Source organism: Anas platyrhynchos, chromosome 8, assembly GCF_047663525.1.
Source record: "Anas platyrhynchos isolate ZD024472 breed Pekin duck chromosome 8, IASCAAS_PekinDuck_T2T, whole genome shotgun sequence".
Lineage (NCBI taxonomy): Eukaryota > Metazoa > Chordata > Aves > Anseriformes > Anatidae > Anas > Anas platyrhynchos.
In genome coordinates this window covers 33,265,018-33,285,418 of record NC_092594.1, presented here as the reverse complement: position 1 = coordinate 33,285,418, position 20,401 = coordinate 33,265,018, and the positions used below count along the sequence as shown (strand labels likewise).

Genomic DNA, 20,401 nt, shown 5'->3' with positions numbered 1-20,401 from the left:
TGAAGAGACTTGAAAGGAAGCTCTCTGTCTCTTGGGTTGGGCAGTGGGAGTGATGGCACCAATCAAAGATATTGGTGGTGGTTTTAAGGTAGAATGATAGCTCTGCTGCTAGAGAACAAAATGGTGAAAAAATGGTCCTGAGAGGGATTATTCAAAATAATGTTTTGTCCTTTTATTTTCTTTAAAAAAGAACTCAAAGATCAGTTGGTTGTGTTTTAATTCCAAGTCTTCTGTCTTGTTTTGAAATGGTGATTTTACGTAAATGGGATAAATGACCTTTACTGAGAAAGTTCACATTGTAGTTGGATGAGGTTGGATAATTATCCCTTCTAATTTAAAACATTTTAATGTAAATATATTAATATTATGCAGATATTCTGGTATCTGCATAAATAGAATTTTTGGATTAGAATTTTTTTTATAGCACTGTCATCTGTAATAATACTTCCATATAAAACATCTCCCTCATGGTATATTTATATGGGGCTGCTTCGTTTGCTCTCTCTGTATGCAGGGCATACATGCAAGTACTTCCTTGACCAACAGTTCTGTTTTCTCAGAGTTACTACCTAGTGATCAGAAAGGAAAGCTATAATATTATCAGTTAAGTATGGTTTTTATTATAAATAAATCTCAAAGGTAGTATTATTATATTCTTAGCAAATGCGTTCGGTTATTACTAAATGCGGTGCTCAGGTTGCCTAGCAGCTAGGCAAGGCCACTCTGGCCAGATCCAAGTGGAAGCAGGGTGAATGAATAAAAGTGATTTTGGTTTCAGCTGAGAACAATGAAAGATCAATTTTTTTTTCTTCTGTGCATTTCAGTGTCTATTGGTGGTAAGTAATAACAGCAGAACTCTAGAGCAACGTTGTGCTACAGCATGCTCTGAGGTTAAATGCTGAGGGACAAAGTCTGTCCTTCTTGCTGGCCCAGTATAGATTAATCCCATGGGTTCTTTGGATCATATCGCAAATTTACTGATGGAAAATCAGTGGCAGTGTTGAGCCCAGAATACTGCACACCACAACACTTACAATACACAGTTTGTACAAGGAATTTCTTTACTCTTCCTTATTCTTTTACACCCTACATGTCTTAATTTTTGTTGCACTGCTATAAATATATATGTGGTTAATAACAAACATCACTAAGTACAGGCTTTGGCAAATGATATTGCAGTTCAAACTACTTCCCGTCCCCTTTTTAAGTCAGTGAGAGGTTAAATTTAACTTCAGATTAAAAGGCAAAAAGGATGTGATATTCAGATGGAGACAACATATTTAGACTGCAGTACGATTTCTTTTTAAGATGTTGCTTAACAGATTTAAACTACTAGGGTGAATACAGCTTTTTTCTTTCCCATTAACAAAAATGTTTCTGTTGCTTAACTGCTGCAATCCGTAGGGGTCTGAGATGAGCTCTGGTGGATGTTGGAAACACGCGTGCTACAGCTTCTGGGCACAGCTGGGAGGAGGGTACAAAGCATCATCGCTCTGTTTTTGTGGGAAGGATTTTTACCAACAGAAATATGACAACTGCTAATTATGCTGAGTGGCAGTTAGCATTACAACTCAAAAAAGTGTAAGCCAAAATAAAACCCAAGCTGTGTAGCCATCTCCAAGGCAAACATGCAGTGTTTTAAAAAGCTTTTTGTGTCAGTTTTTGCCTGGAAGACAGGATGTTACTGAGCAGGGCACCTCACGGGGAAGGGATTCAAAGAAGTAACACTGGTAACTGTATTCATTTTTTTTTTTTTTTTTAATTTAACAGAGGTAAATTTAGAATGCCATCATACTTGATTGTAAACTTTTAATGTTAATTGCACACTTAACCAGAAGCTAATCATGCATTTCAGATGAGAGAATCATCTATTCCCCTGGCATCCTATTCCCATCCTGTTTTTCATAAGTTCCTTGTAAGCACTGACTACAAACTTGAATGCTTGCACAAAACCTGTTTCTAAAAAAAGAGCTAGGAGTTCTGTAGCTCCGAGTACAGATGCAGTAGTGATGAATGTCTCTGAAGACCTAATGGGTCTGATTCGGCTCAGTAGGTTCACAGCTGGTGTGAGATCCTCTCTCTGCTTCGCTCTTTAGACAAAGAACTAAAATGGCCAAAGTTGTGATGGTGAACAGACAAGGTTGATCCTTGCAAGGAGCACGTCTCTTCTGCAGCCCTGAGGACTTAATGGGTCCCAGGAGTGAAAATCATCAGGGCTGAGTGGGCATGAAGCACCACTTCTGACGTTAAATCACAGTGCATAACATCTGACCAGAGGAGGGATACAGAACTGTCTGTAATTCAAGCCAACATTTTGCTTATATCTCAAGTGGTAATGCTCCTGCTCTGGGAACAACTTGGTGCTCGTGCCACTCTGAATGTTCTTTGGGATTAGACTCCAAAGAGTGATAAAAGGGAGAGAGAGAAAACCCTACAAATAAGAATAACCCAGATGGTTGGTTATTCCACTCAAATGTATTTCTGCTGATTTTATTGGGGGGTTTGAATTTGTTTAACAGCCTAAGCTTGCCCTAAGCAGGGCGTTCCTGTGTTTGCAGTTAAACAGTTGGCACAGAAGGTTTATTTCTGTTTATAGTTAATCACCTCAATCCCATTGTTATCTCATTATAACTCTGCGTTAACGTGAAGGCCAAATTCAACTTCACCCTTCACCATATCACTGGATTTATTCCAGTTTACGGCACTGGATTTGATCTCATTGCAAGGTGTAATATCTTTGTGCTACATCTTCGCAGAATTACCATGAGTACAGAGTGTTTGCCTGTGTTTGGTGCAGTTCAGGAAAATGGAACGAGTTACAACACTTCATTCAGAGGCACCGTGTCCTACCAACTACTGATGGTTCCAAGGGCTAGCCCTTTCCTAGAAAAAAATTGCCCATGTTAACTAGTTGCCCAGCAGGGAAAAAGCTTTTCTTGGGAAATTTCAAGGGAAAATCTTCCACTGATGTAGTTGCTGGCGTCCTGACCTTTTGCGTGTCATGCTTTTTACAGCAGAAAGCAGAACAGATACTTTGGTGCTTTCTGGCTGTCATTTTATGTAGGGACTGAGAGTCATGTGCCTCCAAATGTTTTCCTGTTGTCCCTGTCTGGTCAGAATCACTGTTGCTATGATTTTATTTCATAGTTTTATCTTCTACATTATGCCTACATTCTATATTTAGATACGCTTGGTTATCCTCTGATCAGTTACAAGATAGTACAGCGTGTGAAATTTATGGCTGCTCATAGTATTTGTGTCAAGTGAGCACATCCTTAACCCGTGGCATGTGTTTTTGGTCAAGTGAGAAAATGCAATTATTGAGCTGAGTCTCATTTCTAACTCTTGCGCATTGTGTTGTCTGCAGTACAGCGTCGTGTTCATGCAACACCTACGGGTAGGCTGAAGGGCTGAAGTTAGAGACAAAAACCAGGGCCACAGCAACTGGTTTTGGGATGCGAGAGGTTGTACCCTGAAGTACAGTTGGGAGTACCTTGAAGTTTAACAGTGGGAATTATTTTTTTTTCACTTATTTTCTGTTGTCTAGCTATTTGAGATCATTCCGTCTCACTAAACAGCATGAAGTAAGCTTTCAGATATTGACCACTGTTTTTCTGTACTCCTGTGTTCCTAAAACAAGGGCTACTTTCAGTCATGGGGAGAGAGGGTTGTACAAGTACCCCTGCAGCATCCTTTCCTTTGTTGGAAAGGGAAATGAGTGATGATCCTTCTGGTGCAAGGGAAGTGGTGACATTATTCCCTCTCCACTACATAAAATCATCCGTTGTTGTTTTTCTTTTAGCAAACAGGTCCCCAGCATGACTCTTACTTGGTTTTTGCAGTTCAGTTGTGCTGCAGTGTAACCACAGCATGTGCAGAGGTTCACCAGCCTGCTGGGTGTAGGGGTAACTCCATAACTTCATGGGGTGTAAGGCTCAAGCGACTGGGCTTTGAGTATCACTTAAAGAAGAATCAGGGTGGTGTTCTCTCAGCCAGACTGCTGGCTGGCTGCTCTGTATCAGTGCTGGAGGGCAAAGCCATAGAGGGAGAGCAGTGTGTGCAGATGTGGGCATGCACATGTGATGCTGCCTCTGCTTTTCCTGTAGGCAGAGTGCTGAAATAAAAGAGACCGTGCAGAGGATCTGCGCAGAGGATGCTTACCAGGCAGCTTGTTCACCCTAATGCTGCTTTTGCTTTTGCATGGCTTGTTCAGAGACCCAGCTGCTGCCTGCTGCCCGTTGGTCCATAGAGTGGCGATAACGCTGAGGCTTTTCTGAAGTTGCTGGGTGCCCGAGTGCCATGGTAACAGCATTGGGCTCCGCAGAGTGCCCGCGGTGCACGGAGCCCTGCCCAGCTCCGAAAAGAAGTGCTCCGAGTGATGAACTGCAGTGGGCTGATGCAAGGAGCTCTGTGAGGCTGTGGAAAGTCCTGTATCTGCTTGTTTTGGTGGTCTTTTAAGAGGCAAGAAAGAGAAATAACTCCCATCAAATGTGTTTGGGATTTGATTTTTTTAGTTTTTAGTTCTAAAACTCTTCTGCATTACTGGATTATTGTAATCACCACCAAATGCTAACTGGCATCCTTGCTGTGCATTTTAGCCTCGTGCTGTACAAGTTTCTGTGAGGCTGAGCCGCTTCTCCTGTAGTTTCACTTGGCTCTGTGTTACTCCCCCTGGCTTTTTCCAGGTGAAATCAGATAGCACCTGTGGAAACACCTGTACATTAACTGGAAGGAGAGATGTGGCAGAGTACAGCTGTAACAGAACTGGAAAGAATTGAGTTGTCCATAAGAGTGTAGAAGAACTGGGGAAAAGAAAAAGTTGATTTATGCATTTTCTTTTTAGAGAAGAGCTATTTTGATATAAGATAGCATGCTGGTGCATCATCTGGTTGCGTGGAGTAACAGTGCTGGAAACTTAGAGCCAGGCAGGACTGGCAGAGGTTTGCCTTGTAAGTCTCTCCCATGTCAGAGTGGAGTGATGGACCTCATGCTTTTTTCTACCCTCACCCAATCCTGGCTGGCTTGTGAAATTGGCAGGATTGCTTTAATTTTGCCCTGCAAAATGCCCCCCCAGTGCAGCACAGCGTGGCAGGGCCCGTTCCAGTTGGTAACGGGACGAATGCTAAGTGCGGGTTCCAGCCCTGCTATGTCTCTGGCTGATTTCCATGTTATTTTTAAGATGCCCAAGGCTGAAGGCTTGTGTCACACATCGCTGGGAATGTGTTATTTCAGAAATCGCTGCTTGCAAGAACTGTGGGAATTTGTTTATGATTGTCAGGGAGCGAGTTCTGGCTGTGTGCAGCCATCAGACAGAGGAACTTAAGTACAATTTAAGGTTCAGAAACTGAAATGCCATCAAGTGTTTGGATTTACAGCCTTCTTTTCTCCTGCCTACAGTCCCAAAGACACCAAGCTTACAGTTAACAGAAAAACAGGAAGAAAACCAAGGAAGGTTTTTAGATGTGATGCTGATCTCTTACACTGATGGAAACTTGGAGGATCTGCAGGACAGGCTTGGGTCATCCGTAGGGTTTAATGTTGCAGTAGCCCAGCCTGGAGCCTTCAGCTGGGCAGCAGTGCAGTAAAACAGAGGGGAGATGCTTTGTCTGAAACCCAAGAAGATTGTGCTTGGTACAGCAGGGGGCTTGCAGCAAGCCTAATTTAGCTTATGCCCAGCTTCACATGGACACAGCTGTGCCACCTTCATCTTCTGGAGGCAGCGCGGGCTCTGGGAAGAGAGGGCTCATGTACATGACCCCACTGCACGGTCCTGGCCTGCCCTGAGCCTGGCAAGTGAATGGGGTGAAAACTGGCACAAAATGGGAGTGGAGCGAAAGCAGGACTGTCTGTTATTTTTAAATTTGTATTAGGATTTCTAATTAATAGAAGTAACAAATGGAGAAAAAACAAACAAACAAAACACCAATAGAAAGCCAACACCTTTGTAATAAATTAAATTTCCCCTGTTAATTGCAGTGGAAAGCACCAGAGAAGCAGCGCCTGTAAGTGCTGCCTTGCAAGGAGTGAGGAGTGGCCCAGAGCAGAAAATTCAGGAGGAGTGGGCTCTGCAGGGATGAAACTGCACCTCAACATTTCTGTGGCAGCACAAAACCCCTGTGGATCCCGGCCTTCCTATGAGGTGGTGGTTGTCTGGGCTGAGTGCTTCCAGGGATGAGGAACCAGGCATTTGGCAGAGCTCTTCAGCCTGTTTTTGTACACCCTTCCTGACCAAAGCTGCTTCCTAGGTTGCTTAACTAACTGTGAAATGTGGTGTAAAGCACAGAAGGGACTTGATTGGGTTGGCTGATAATAGGAACTTGGTGCCCTAGATGAACGGTGTTTCTATACTGAACTTCCCAACTGTTGTGCTATAATTATGTGACAGCTAAAAATCTACGCCTGTTTAAGGCTCCTAACCCTTAGCTAAAATGCGTCTCTTTTTTTACAGGAATACCCATCATCTTGAAAATAGCATGCAGGGAAAGTCACTACTGCAAAGATATTAAATGAGGTAAATTTGTGAGGACTGCTTAGTCTTCCCTGAAGCTTCAGGATTTGGAAGTGTAAAATTAATCTTTTATTCCCCCCACCTCCCTTGTGCTGGCTAACAATTTATTTAGGGGGAAAAGGAAGAATCTGCGTAAAGGTCTGCCCCTGTGATGCACTTGCTGCTGTTCTGAAGTACATATACAGCATTCTCCCTATTCAACGTTATCACATTCAAAGCTGTGGCCATCATTCTGAGGCCTCGGAGACTGATAAAATTATTTCAAATCTTCTACTAAAAGTCTAATCTAAATGTGTATGGGAACTACGTCATTAATCTATCAAGAGACTGCATGAAATCTAAAGGGAATAAATCCAACAGAACCCGTCCATGCTGTTGTGGGTGGCAAAACTAATTTGAATAATTTTTCACCTAAGTGCAGAAATAGTCTTGGTGTCCCAGACGTTTGCTATTGTGATGGGTAATTTCCACCGAAGCAGTGGGACTGGCAGAACCCGGCTCTAACTTAGCCCCAACAGCACCCCCACCACTGTGCTGTCAGCTCGGAGTCGCTCGGGGGCTGTAGGTACCCTCTGTGTGGCGAGGACGTGGGGAGGTGCAGGTGCTCCAGTGTCATGTCAAAACCTGAAGCTGCTGAGCGATGGCGAGGTGGGCACCTCTCATACCATTTACAAAGTTTGGGTGCTTAACCAGAACAGGGAACTTTATTTTCCACTGACTTCATACAAGATGTTTATACACTCTGATTGATTGAAAGTACCAAACCTTTGCACCTCTTTTACTCCTACTGAGATCTTCAGAGTTTCAAAGTTCCTGGAATGGCAGCGCTTCCTCCTGGCTGAAAACATGCCCTCCAAATGTACAATATTATGTTATCCTGTAACGGTGAGAGAGTCAGTGCAGTCGGCTCGCTGATTAAAAGAAGCAGTGTGTGGATTGGTTTTCTTTTTTTCTTTAAAAGAACATCTCTTTATGACCTAAGGGAAAAGAGGTAGTATTTGATTTGTTGGTTATAATGTCAGAATCCATGCAATGTGGCCTTCTTGGTGTTTTTTTTTTAAACTGTAGTCTGCATGTCCAAGAAGCATTGCAGCATTGATTTCTTTTTTAATATTTTTTCGTGCAGGAAATTGAGAATAAATCCAGGCTATCATATTTGCTAACTGCTCTGGGACTGTTACTGGGAAATATGAGAAGCAGGGGATTTTCACTTCTAATTTATCTACTTATTTTATAGATAGAAGAAATTTGATATAGATTTAATTGCCTTCATACCACAGGTGAGTCATGTGTGTTCCACTAAAATCTGTCTGCTCAATAAAGCATTTGTTCAAAATAGTCCCTCAAAGGGAGATGCTGAGTGACTTTTTCAGAGTTATGACTCACTGGATCTCCATTTTTTAAATGAAGAGATTCCCAAGACATGTAAATTTTAAGATCTTATTTATTAAATTCTTGATTAATAACAATAAGAAGGTTAATTTTATTGTGTCAAGACTTGAGGGATTTGTATAACTGGCGTTCTCCTTTCAGAAAAGGAGGGGTAGTTCAGTTTTCACCAGAGGTGAACTTGCACAGATGTAGCTTTGGAACTAGGGACCACCATGGGAGAGAACATGTTCTCCCTGTGAGGAGAATGCATCTCCCCATCAGCATGGTCTTCCCTTCATCCTGAGGATGCAGAGTGCCTGTCTGTCTGCAGAGAAAAGGGCAGGGGGCTGCAAGAATGAAACGTGTTGGAGACACATCATCGGTGATTATCTCCTACCTCTTATTCCTTAGAAATCTCAAGTTTTGCACTTCTGCACAGCACAGATTGCACTTTGAATTCATACTTGCAATTTGGAGCTGTTTCCAGCAGTGACTTCTGACTGCCGAGGCGCTTTCTCCTGGGGCCAGATGCACGCTCTCTGCTGAGAGCCTTGATTCTCTGTTTCTGTGATGGTACCAAAGTATCGCCCAGCTACTGCAGGTTGCTGCAGAAATCGTCTGCGTTTAACATTGCTTTTATGACTGACCTCTTCATTCACTGAGTAATGAATGGAAAAGAAAATTGTTTTTCTTTGTTTTATTGAGTAATGAAAGGGAAAATTGCACTTCTTTATCTTACAGCACAGCCCTTGCTAAAAATAGCACCTGACTATATTTTCTCTGGCTCTCTTTACTATTATTTTACTATATTAAATGCAATCTTTTTTCCCTTTGGATTTTTTTCCATTTTTGTGCCCCGAAGCTTTAAGCACCAAGTTTTGTGAGTCATAAATGTTCTGAGACATCAAATTAAGTAGAAACTGGAGAATGAGTTCTCAAAAGGTTGTGAATGCTGCTGACGTCAATCTCAGATTGAAATAAGAAAGAAGATATAGTTGACAGATCTTAGGAGCGAGACTGTAAGGGCACTTATGCTAATTCTGTTGTTGGAACAGAAATTGTGTTTTTATAAATGAAGGCAATAGTCCCAACTGGAGCTGTAACAGGCATTCATCGTAGTAACGAGATGATCTTGAGCTTTCATACTTTACACTGAAATTTGCCTTCAGCAGATTTAAACAAAATTGTTTCGAAGTGACTAAAATGAATATTAGCATGCTTTCTGCTTTATCAACTTGTGATACAATTCAGTTTTCCAGCTCTAATTTTGCAGGATTCCTCACAGGATTCCTCCTTTAAAGCAGCATTGCAAAGTATGTTGTTCTGTGAACAGAAACTTGGGACCTGTTGGAGATTTTCCTTGACTGCGTATGGGAGATAAATTAATTTTGAAAGTAAGGAGGAGTCATGAATATCAATATGTCTTGAGAATTATTTTGATAACGTGCAACATTTAACTTCTTGAAAGCAATTAGCAGTACTGTTCTTGAAGTTAAATGCCTGTAGATTCTGTGTTCATATTGGTTTGATGATGCTGTTGAAACTTTCTGTAGATATAGTGAGAAGAATGCAAAAGGTGACAAAAGGGAAAAGAAACCACGAAGAAGTCATTCGTTATTAGTTATCAGTGCATAACTCATTTATGTGGTGCTTGTTTTGGCAGTAATGAATGTGGCAGTTCAGAGTGACAGATAACTCACAGACTTGTTGCATACTTTATCCCAACTCTGTTCAGACAGTTCACTGGAAGTCTGTGTTTAATTGTTCATTAAAAGTGCTGCAGTGATCACGCTGAGTCTAGAGATGTGCTTTGACTGAAGGTATGCTTCCACTGGTGAAAGAGGAGTTAGAAGATGTCCAGCAAAATCAGACTCTGTTTTGGAGAGCATCTTACAGCAGCAGATGAAGAAGTGTCAAGTTCAGAGAGACCAAAGTGAATTGAGATGAACCCAGAGGTACTGAAGGAGCAAGGTAACGTGATTGCTGGTTAACTAGATTGGGGCAGCAACGTGAATGCCTCCACCGGGTCATCTGTAGCGCTGTGTTCAGGTGCTTTCTGCTGCTGGGAGAAGACCTTTTGGCAGATTGTTATGGGAAGCCACTTTACGGATTGGTGGCATTGCATGTACCTGTGTCAGAAAAATTGCAGTCATAGCCATTACGAAAATAAACAAGAAACCTAACTTCAAATTTAGGGATTAAATACAGGCTAGATTTACCTGCAGGTGGCCACTAGGAGCTCAGCAGGAAAGTAATCAATAGGGGCTGACTAGCTACGTGGTGCAAAATGTACTTCTGCTTTCAAGGTGAGAAGAGTGCAAGGGAAGAGGCTCTGGCTCCTGAAGCCTGTGCACAGCACCCTGTGAACAGAAACACAGATGAGCAGCAGCCCTGGGATCTGGAGCTGCTGCCAGGGCAGGTGTGGGGGGGACGAGTGAGCCTCTTTGATGAAGTTGGGTGTTCCCTGTCTCCCACTGAAGGCTCCGGCTGGGAGGGGACCAATCCCCATCAATTTACAGTCCTTCTTCTGCCAAAACTCCTTGGTTGCCATAGAAAGGAAGAGGTGGGTTGTGATGGTAGGTAATTTGACTGAAAATGATCAGCAACTGGTAAATGAGAACTTGCTTGATGTACCTAATGATAGAGGGTTTCCAAGACTTCTAACCACGAATGGTCAGGGGGCATCTTACAGTCCCAGTATACAGTCTTAGCAAGGCACAGACCTGTGAAGGGAATGGTCCTTCACAGCACACACACAGGAAAAAGGAGGAGGAGAAGTTCCAGCATTTTGATTCCACACGAAAAGGAGGTTCACCACCAGCTGGTTTATTAAGGATTGGCTGCCAAGGTAGGAAAATGCTTCCCCCGTTGGTGAGGTTTTACATAATTGTACTTCACTGCCATTTTGTGTCTGTGCTGAAACATCTGGTCTCTGGTTTGATCAGAAGCTTGCACAGTTCAGGACCAGGTGCTGAAGGACTCCAGCTGCTGCTTTGAGATGGCACGGCAATTTCTCCAGCCCTTGGTGATTGAGCACAGAGGCAGAGAAGAAGGCTTTCTCCTTCCCGAAGCTGCTTGTTTGTGGTTAACCAGCATAAAAATGCATCTGTGCTGAATTGGTCCTTATCAGGATTCCTGAACAACTCTTCTGCCTCAGGCAGTGACACTCGATTATGTTTCTCATTCCTAAGCTTCTTAGAGGTTTAGCATTTATGAATCTCTTCTAATACTGTTTGCTTGACACATTTAGTAAGGCATATGACAGTGATCAGCTGAGAAAAAAACAAGTCCGCTAGGTGAGTGCAAATTGAGGCTTCTAGTAAGGAGAGTGGAGAGGCAAGCAAAGGTTTTCTGCCACTTGAAATCAAGTTAGGACAGGGAAATTAATATAACTGAAATGGATTTAATGCAAAAATGGGCCGTGAGTCTGCTTCCCAGTCAGCTTCAAGCAGTCCATGGCAGCTGGTTTTGTCAGCAGTTGTGGTAGTGAGGCTGAGGACTGTAGGGACTGCGGAGAGGCCTGTAGGGTGGCTCAGCTCTCCACATCCCGTGAAGGTGCTGTCGGCATGCAATCCTGCACCTGATACCAATTCAGCAGCTAGACTATGGGGTTAAAAACCAACTGCAAATCTGCAAGGGGCTGCCTGCCCAGCTTCTTCAGGAAGGCAAGAGGGATGGCTGTAGGGCCAATGCAGGCAGCTGGTCCTGGCCCTGGGCGCTGGTCCCCCCTGCGGGGATTCACCTCCAGCAGCGGCTGGGGCAGGGGCTGCTCGCCACCTCTTCGCTGTGGCTTCCCCACGGAGGCTCCTGACCAACAGAAATGATGTTAAAAGTAGTTGGTATTGTAGGCAGGTGCCTTCCAGCTTGGCGTACCTTGAAAATTTGACAGCAGCCAGATGTCTAACTCGGTAGAGTAAGTGATGACTCTAAATAACGCGATGTAAATCTTGCAGACACTGCTGAGGCTCCAGGTGCGCCCTGCGAATTGCGATTTCTAGGAGGAGGTGTTTGATCAGAGACTGAACTCTGGTCTTTAACCCTTGATTGGGCCCAGAGGAGGCAGCACGTGCTCTGATGGGTCACTGCTGATCAATTCCAGCAGGTCAGGTAATGGATCTCCTGGAGCTCCATAGGGCTGGCCGAGAGCAGTTATAGGAGGGGTTTTTTATGGCAATTGACCCAATGCTGCTGTTGGAAGCTTTCTGCAGCAGCACATTGTGTTTGGTGTACGTTTCAGCCAGCATACGGTACACCTTTTAACTGAACACATGGAGAATTAATTTGATTTAAGTTGATTGATGTTGATTACCGACATGAGGATATGCTAATGAGAAACAATCAATTTCTAAAAGACTGTTTCAGTTCCAAGCCTGGTTGACGCATAGCGTTTGTATGATAGGCATGAAAGGTACAGTAAAAAGCCTCGGGCTATTTTGCAGCGTTCTCAGTGGTTCCTCCTTGATGAACACGTATCGCCCTAATTGCAGCTTGACAGCACGTTCTTGTCACTACAAATAAAAACATGGTGCTGGTGTTTATTTTCACTACGTTTTTTTATAGAACAAAAAAAAACACTATGGAAGTTTCATGGAAGAGAAGAAGGCACACTGAGCGGTTGTGTTTCTAATGCAAAGTCAAAGAACTCAGCACCCTTTTCTTCCCCTTCATTTTTTCCCTGCTACTTTTTTTTTTTTTGCTCACAGTAGCACGCAAGCAAATTCTATCCCAGGCAGCGCTCAGAGATTTGAAGCTCATCCTGGTGGTTTCTGAGCCTTCAGTGGTTCGTAGGCTTTTGTAGCAAGTTATGTGCTGGGAGCAAAGCCTGTTTTATTTATTTTTTGCTTGCTTACTTTATTTATTTAATTTCAGGTTCCCGTAACTAGCAGCATCTTTGTGAGCTGCAGCAGGGGGGCTGTGGCTGTGCTTCTCTGCCTGCAAGTCCCCTCCCTGCCATGCTCGGAGTGCCTGCAAGTTGCTGTTCTCCCTCTGCTTCAGCAGAGCAGCTGTTTCAGGGCTAACCTGGCTGGCTTCACACTCCTCAAGTGTGGGGGCTCACGGCTTCCCACCCCCATGCAGAGGTGTGTGAAAACCCCCGGCTGCTGGATGCTAACAGCCTTCAGCTGCCACGCTCTGTGTTTGGAAAAAAAATGCTGTTTTTCAGCAAAACTCCTTGCTATGGGCCAGGAGGTTGCATTGCCTGGGCAAAGCGCCAAAATAACCTCTTGTTTCTAAAAACTTTCAGGAGGAGGCTTGGTTCAAATGCAGTACTGAACTCCCACTGAAGGTGCGTGAGGTAGAGGCACCCTGCTCGGAGGAATCTTTGAAATCGTACCTCGAGTTTTTAATTAATCCAGTTCCCTTTAGATGTTTTTTGTGCATGCTGCTTAGGGAGAAGGAACGTAATAAGAGAGTGGAAAGTTGTAGGAGAGAGCAGATTGTTGGGTTCAGCACTCCGTGTTCTCAGCATCTCAAACCTGGGGCTAAAAACTCATTTTCTTGTGGGCATTCACTTTCTAGGTAGGAAGCCTTCCTAGTGTATTGTATGGGAGTAAATCGGTGTGAAGATGGTATATTGTTCTTTTTAAGCAGCTAAAAGTGATAGTTTCTTCCTTGATGTAGCTATTCTTTGGTGTGCATCAACTTATCTATGCTGTGATTTTGCAAACCCTTAATAAACATCCTCTGCTTGAAGTATCTGAGTTAGAACAACAGGCTGCACTGTTCTTACCTGCGTGAATGTGGTATCAAGTTATAAAATCTTTCCAAATGGCAGGTAAATGAAATTGTCATGGCAAATCAGCTCTTCTTATAGGGGACCTGGCTAATGTCTAATGCTTTCCACTTAGGCAAAAATACCCATTTTCTTAAGGAGGTAAAAACCTTATTTATATAAGAACATTAAGTAATAATCCATCGTATAGTCATTGATAGCAACTGATGCAGGTGACATGCAAATAATCGCTACAGACGTAGCTGCTGCAGGAGCAGAAGAAGGAGTGGGATGTTTTACAGCTGGCTCTGCTGCAAGTTTTGGCTACAGCACTAGAGTAATCACACTGCCTGTGCTACCAAGGTAATACAACTAACAGTCATGGACCAGAGTGCAAAGGACGTCTCATTACGTATGCATGATTTTCTGTCTTGTATAAAAGCTCCTCTATAAGATACGTAATTTAAATGATTATGTATCTGTGCAGCTATCAGTTTTGTTTCCCTCTTTTATGCCCACTGCTTGCCTGCCCAAGGGGCAAGACTGTTGGGATCAAGTAAATACCTAGATAAAAGCAAGCAATTATAAACTTGGTTAGATAGGTATAAGATAAAGGATTATATATTGTCCTCTACTTGTATATCTCAGCTTCTGGTTCTTTGATTTTTCTTTATGTTTCAGCACTGGATTGAAAAGGCATGGCTGTAAGTGTCTGAATCTCCTGTATTGAGCCTGATCTGGAAGAGGGGAGTTCTCCAGGTTCCTCCGCAGGTTCAAGCTGTGTGCTTGTCCCTGGTGGGGAAGCAACTTGCAGGCTAGGGAAGCTGGTGAGCGCCCACAGACCACAGAGCTGCGATTGCTTCCTCCTAGGGAGGCTCTGAGGTGACTTCAGCGTGTGCTGGCAGCGTGGCTGGTAGCAGTGCCAGTGAGGTTGATTTGGGCACTGTCCTGAACCAGAATAATGAATTTCTGCTACTTTGAATGGTAGAAAGTCTGGTCTTTTAGGTGGGGGTGTATCCTGGCAATGGTCAGGGAAACAACGTGAATGATGTGGAGGTGAAACTTGTAGAGTTCTCTCACCACCAGGCAATGGGATGTGCAGAGGGGAAAAGACTGCACTGCTGTGAAGGAGAAGGGCACGCGGGTGGGTGAGGTCACCCTGTAGCTCAGTCTGGAGTTTTCCTTGGGCACAGCATGAAGCAAGCTGACTTTCTTCTTTATATGTTTTGCAGGATTTATTCAAGTGACATGAGCACAGTTACTAAGACAGGAAGAGGCTTGATGATATTTAATTTGCTCCTGTCAAGCAGCAGGGTGGCATCTCCTCCTGGATGTGGCAGATGACAGCCTTGCTATGACCATGAGGCAGTTCGTGTATGATATTTGGGGAGTAAATCTTGGCTGTTAACCCCTGTGTTCATTCAGGCGGGTGAGCAGATAGTAATGGCAAATGAAGTATGCTCATAATGGGAACCTATGAAATCTAATGTTTCTTTGTGGCAAAATGAATCTGTATTTCCATATAAATGAGTAGCTACCTCCAGGCTGGATTTTTTGTTTGATTGTTGTTTTGTTTTCTTCTTTTAATGTATCGATTTCTCACTCTTTGAAGAATTTCCATTTTACTTCAGCAAGCACACAAAGCAGTCCTGGCTGTGCCTTTGTCACGTCTTGATGTGTCACACACACCCCAAATTCAAGTCTTCTCTGCACTGCAAGGACTCTGGGAATAGAAGCAGGGCTGGGGTGCTGGAAGTGGCCAGAAGGCTAGAGGTAATCAGTGGAGGCAGGAAGCCGATTGTACAGCTGGGAGAAAAACACTTGCTGGTAACAGGTCAGTGAAGAGAGACAGCTTCTCACAAAGACTCAGTAGGAGTCCTAAAAGGCCTTGGCGATGTTCGCTTGTCTCCTTTGCTTAAATACCATATGACACGCTTTCTTCTCTCATTTTCTGAGCTGCCTCTCTAGTGCTGTCCATCTGAAGTGACAGGAGCACGCTTCCTAATTGGCAGGTTTTTGTTGCTGTTGAACAAGTGAATAAGCAGTAGATCTGCTGCTAATCTGAGCTGAGATCAGACATCCAGACATCCATTCTCCAGCAGCACACCCAAAAGCAAAATCTGGTTCAGATGCTCTGTCTGAAGTTACCTTGGAAAACTGCATCCAGGTACCACAGAAATGATTTCATTTTCTAATGGTGGAAAGGATAATGAATTATGAATAACAAGCTGGTGACTTCTGTGAGCAAAGAAACTCTGGAAAAAAAAAATCCTCTGCTGGTTATTGCGGTTTCCCACAGAAAAGGATGAATGAATTTGCAGTGCAGAAAGTACAGCTCCATGTTGCCTTTAATGTATTCACTTTGTGTTGAAAACATGAAGCTGGAAGGAACAATGGTACCATGGTAACTTGTGTTCTTTATAACCTTTCTTACAAAATTGTAAAACTGTTTACCATGGCAATATCAAGTTAATATAGCACATTGTTTTTGAATTTCTTGTTTTTCCTTTTATTATAATTGTGTGTTTGAAAACTCTCTGATGCTCAACTACACTGCTATTGAAGCTTTCTGATACCTTCAGTAAAACAAAGGTGCTAATTATGAGCATTATGATTGTGCCTGGTTGATTTTTTTTCCTTCACTTGTTCATTTTCTTTGTTTTAACAATCCTATTAACACCTGAGAAGTCTGACCTAAGCAGTGTAATTGAGACACAATGTGAAGCCTATAATCGAGTTTCTGTTTTCTTTAAATAATTTCATTAATTGTATCTCCATAATTTGCTCCTGGAATCTGAGAATGATGTCTGAAAAAATGTTTTTTCGATAATCACATAGATGTAGAGGTAGTGACAGTGTGGATTTAATTCTTGTGCAGACTGCACACCAATCTACGTTATTCTATGATGAAATTGTCAGCGTCCAGATTATGTCAGATTGACAAAATGGAAATGCTCCAGGGGAATGCTGCTACACGCTTACAGGCATGTGTTAGGGAACATCAAATCCTCATCTGAGTCTCTTGGATGTAAACAGAGCATCAGTAAAATGCATCTTTGACTTTCAATATCTTATGCCTTATCAGATTTCTTCATAATCTAAGTTTGGCCAAACCCCCAAAAGTGACAGGAGAAACTCCAGACAAAGATCTCAAAAAAAAAAAAAGACAAAAGGCAGATCAGTAGGAGTTACTCCATCTTACTGAGCATGACCAGGCTAACACAGTTTGATCATCCTTAGTTTCTAGTGTTGCTTGGGAGTTGCAGAAATAGCTATTCAGCTGGGCAGAAAGACCCTGTAGCCCCGGTCCTGGCTCGTTTATGACAAAGGCGAAGACTGGTATCTAGTATGATCCCTTCCATTTTCTTCCTTGGGTGCAGAGGTGAACTTCTCTGCCTGTCAGATGCACCTTTACTACTTGCTGGCTTTCTTCTTTCCACGCAGAAATGTGGCCCCTTCCATTTTCAAAGTGGCAGAGCAGTGAACCCGTCACTGAAGCAAGCATGGATGGAGGTTGCTCCTGCAGGTCTCGTCATTCAGCTGTTCTGAAAGATAGGGCATATGTGGAGGTTGGTTATGTTTACATCGGATTCCAACTAGTCTGTTCGTTAATTAAAATGAAGTAAACAAGTGCCAGAATGTTGTCTGAGCTTATCTAAGAAATTTTATATAACACTTGCTGTCTGTTGATGCAACTGTCCTAATGAATGCAGGGCTGATTTGATATGACTTCGTTAGTGAGGTGGAAGGCTGCTTTGAGATTAGAACTGAGGTGTATGTTCTTTGTCATCTAATATTTATCGTCTGACTGTTTGACTCCAGGAAGAGTACATACTGTGGATTAAATTTTGCAGCACGTTTATTTATGCCCCACTTGTGGAAGATAACTAGGATCCGGGAAATTTTCAGTCACTCAGCATCAGGAAGGCTGGCCCAAGGTGCTGCTCAGCTGTGGCAAAGACTCTTTGTCAAGGATCAGATCTTAGGATTCCCTCCTTCAGCTGCAGGTGCTGGCTGAAAACGGGTTCTGATGGTACCAGAGGTCTGCTAAAAGGGCCTGGTTAAGGGTGCTGCTGAGATATGCTGGGGCTCTGTTTGTAAGTCAGGATGTGCTTGCTGTCTCTCCCTTTGCAAGTGTGTTTGCAGACAGTACAGATTGGACAGGAATGCAGGAATGCTGCTTTCCCTTCGGGCTTCGTCTGGAGAGCCAGCAAAAGGAGACAGCTAAGCAAAGAGATCTAGATGTTATTTTGGCTTCTGTCATTTTTAAACTGACTTGCAAGATGACGAGAAAACCTTTGGTCAGGGAAATGACCTTTAGTATGCTGGATGGAGAAAGAAGATCCGGGTGCTGTGAGGAGACAAGCTCTTCTTTTCCTTTCTGTTCTTTGCATTAATTTTATTAATGCTTCAAACAGGGATATGTTTTGTTCTCTGAGCTCTTTGGCAATACTGTTCAGGTACAAGTATCCCAGTGAAATGGAAACTAATTATTGGTTTCCTGCAAGACCAGATCCTGTCACTGTCTGAATCTTGGTAAAAGCATCAGATCCAGACAGCCAATGGTAAAGCTTCCACTGTTGCTCTACAGCCTCCAAAATTGAGTTAAGTTTTAATACTTTGACATCAAAGTAAGGCAAAAAAGTGGTGGGGAAAAAAGTGCAGTTCATTTAAGTGTAGTTTCATCATGTTTAGGAGAAGTTATACTGTTGAAGTCAGGTCCCGTTAGTGTTAGTGTTAAAATGTCTTCAGGTCATTGGCAGATCTAATTCTGCTCACGTGTAGGTTATGCTGTGTCCCAAAGTTTGCTTCTGCACCTTTTCAGTCAGGAGGAGTGATTGTGGACTGGAGTGGGACAAGAACACACCCTAAGGGGCTGCTATTCATCTGTCATAGTAAATAACTTGTGTTCCTCAAAAAATCAACTTGTTGGACCTTCTCCAGGCAAATTGCATGGCTACACATGAAGGCAGAGAAGCTCTTACTACCCAGAGATTAGTTCTTGCTAAGAAAGTTAGCTTCATTTGATAAATATTTCAGTATTTTTTTTCCCCCAGTGTAACAGGACAACATCATTGCCATGCTGGGAGGTGTTTCTGCAAGTGTGATGGTAATGGAGTGTAGAATTGCCCTACGTTGAACCGAGCTGGTGGTCCTGAGAACCTGCTATCAATTTTCTCCTGACGGACAGTCTGGGTGATTTAGGAAGCAGCACAATGCTTATGCATGAACTTGTGCTTGCATTGTGCCTGGTACTATGATTGCTTCAATTACAGATCTGTTGATAGACCTTTGCTTGTTTGGAGTGATGCTGTGCAGTTTCCTTATTTTGGGAAGCTGTATGAATGTAAAATTGGTAGAGTTTAATGAAGAATGATACCTCACTATTTCTGATCTATAAAACATGCTGTACTTTGTCTTCTGTACAAATACGATCTCGTATAGTCCCTCCTGCATGTAGGATCTTTACTTGCTTTAAATAAGGCAAATTGGAGTTGTCATTAACAACTCTTTTTACAGCCTTGTTTGGTTGGGCTGTTAGGTGTTTTGAGAAACAGATTACATGGCCAATCCCGTATCTGCTTTTCCTATTATCTATAAATTTCATCTCATGGGAGAGGTCAAGACCTCTGCCTATACAGGGTTATTCACCGAGGTCACTGAATGCAGGCAGCACCTGATAATTTGGGGTTTATTGTATATCAGACTTCAGTCACCAAATGCATCTCCTCAAATCTGTGCTGAACTGAGCTGTGCTGGTAAGTGCAAGAGTAGGCTCCAAGTAGATCTGCCCCTGATAAAAGTAATTTTGTTGCCCTGAGTAGAAGCTAGCTCAAATCCTTTAAAAATGTGTAAACAATGTTGCTACAGCAAACCAAAATTCTCCCCAGCAGCTAACGTTTTTCCTGCTAGGATGACAGTTCTTTGACCTTTACCACCTGTGTACATGTACACATATTAGCCTAGCAGCAAATTGGGTTTGAAATGGTCTGTAGCTTTTATGCCTTGCATTGCTTAATAAATCATTAGAAATGTGATAGTTCTCCACCAGTATTTTTCTTGTCGATATTTGTTTGTTCTTCGTTGGCTTCAACTGAGTTTCACACTGGTGGGAGCATCCATTAGTGCTCATTTTCCAGCTGTTTAGACTCAAAAGCAGTGTAAGGTGGGCCCAGCAGCTTCTGTAAATGCTGATCAGGACTGAAATCCTGATCACCTGAAATGCTGACATGATATTCCAGGAGTGTCAGAGTTGTGGGTCTGCTGCAGAGCATGATGTGATTGTCCCAGCTGTCGTCTGCTTGCTAAGTCTGTTTGAAATGTACTTTGACTTCTTGGGGTCTTTTTCAATGAGCCAGCTCTTCCATATTTTTTTTCCTTTAGATGGGGCTTTATTTCCTTTTTTTGCTGAATTCCCTAGCAAAACCATTTGTCCTCAAAAAGGGGTCTAGAGGAATGGATTTTGTTTTGACTTGCTCCTAAAAGGGCTTATGTGCAGTATCCTTAGAAGGAATGCGGTGTGATTCCTGCCGGGAAGTGCTGCTAAAACTCAGTTTTCTAAACAGTTAATGGAGAAAGCAATTGGAACATTTCAAATAGGTAATTGTGGTAGGGAAAATCTGAATGGTAGTCCCTTATGGTCTTAGAGCAGGGAGGAGCGGTTCTTGATAGGCTGGGACTGGCTGGGCAAGGACTGGAACTGGTGTAGAATTTTATTTGGATAAATTAGAGTTATTTATATAAATTAGTCATGTGCTTTTTTATGATGCCAACAAAACGTTTTCTTCAGTTGGGAAATCTGTTGTGGTTTT

At 42.9% G+C, this 20,401-nt stretch overlaps 1 protein-coding gene and 1 long non-coding RNA gene across 4 annotated transcripts in view; both read left to right on the top strand.

The window, feature by feature from the left end:
• Nucleotides 1-20,401, top strand: part of RAB3B (RAB3B, member RAS oncogene family) — a 55,842-nt gene that overhangs the window by 13,653 nt on the left and 21,788 nt on the right. The gene's annotated exons all lie outside the window — the stretch shown is intronic.
• On the top strand, nt 16,752-19,627 carry LOC140003146 (uncharacterized). The gene is made up of 2 exons (XR_011811185.1): nt 16,752-17,158; nt 18,647-19,627. It is a non-coding gene; the product is annotated as an uncharacterized lncRNA (long non-coding RNA).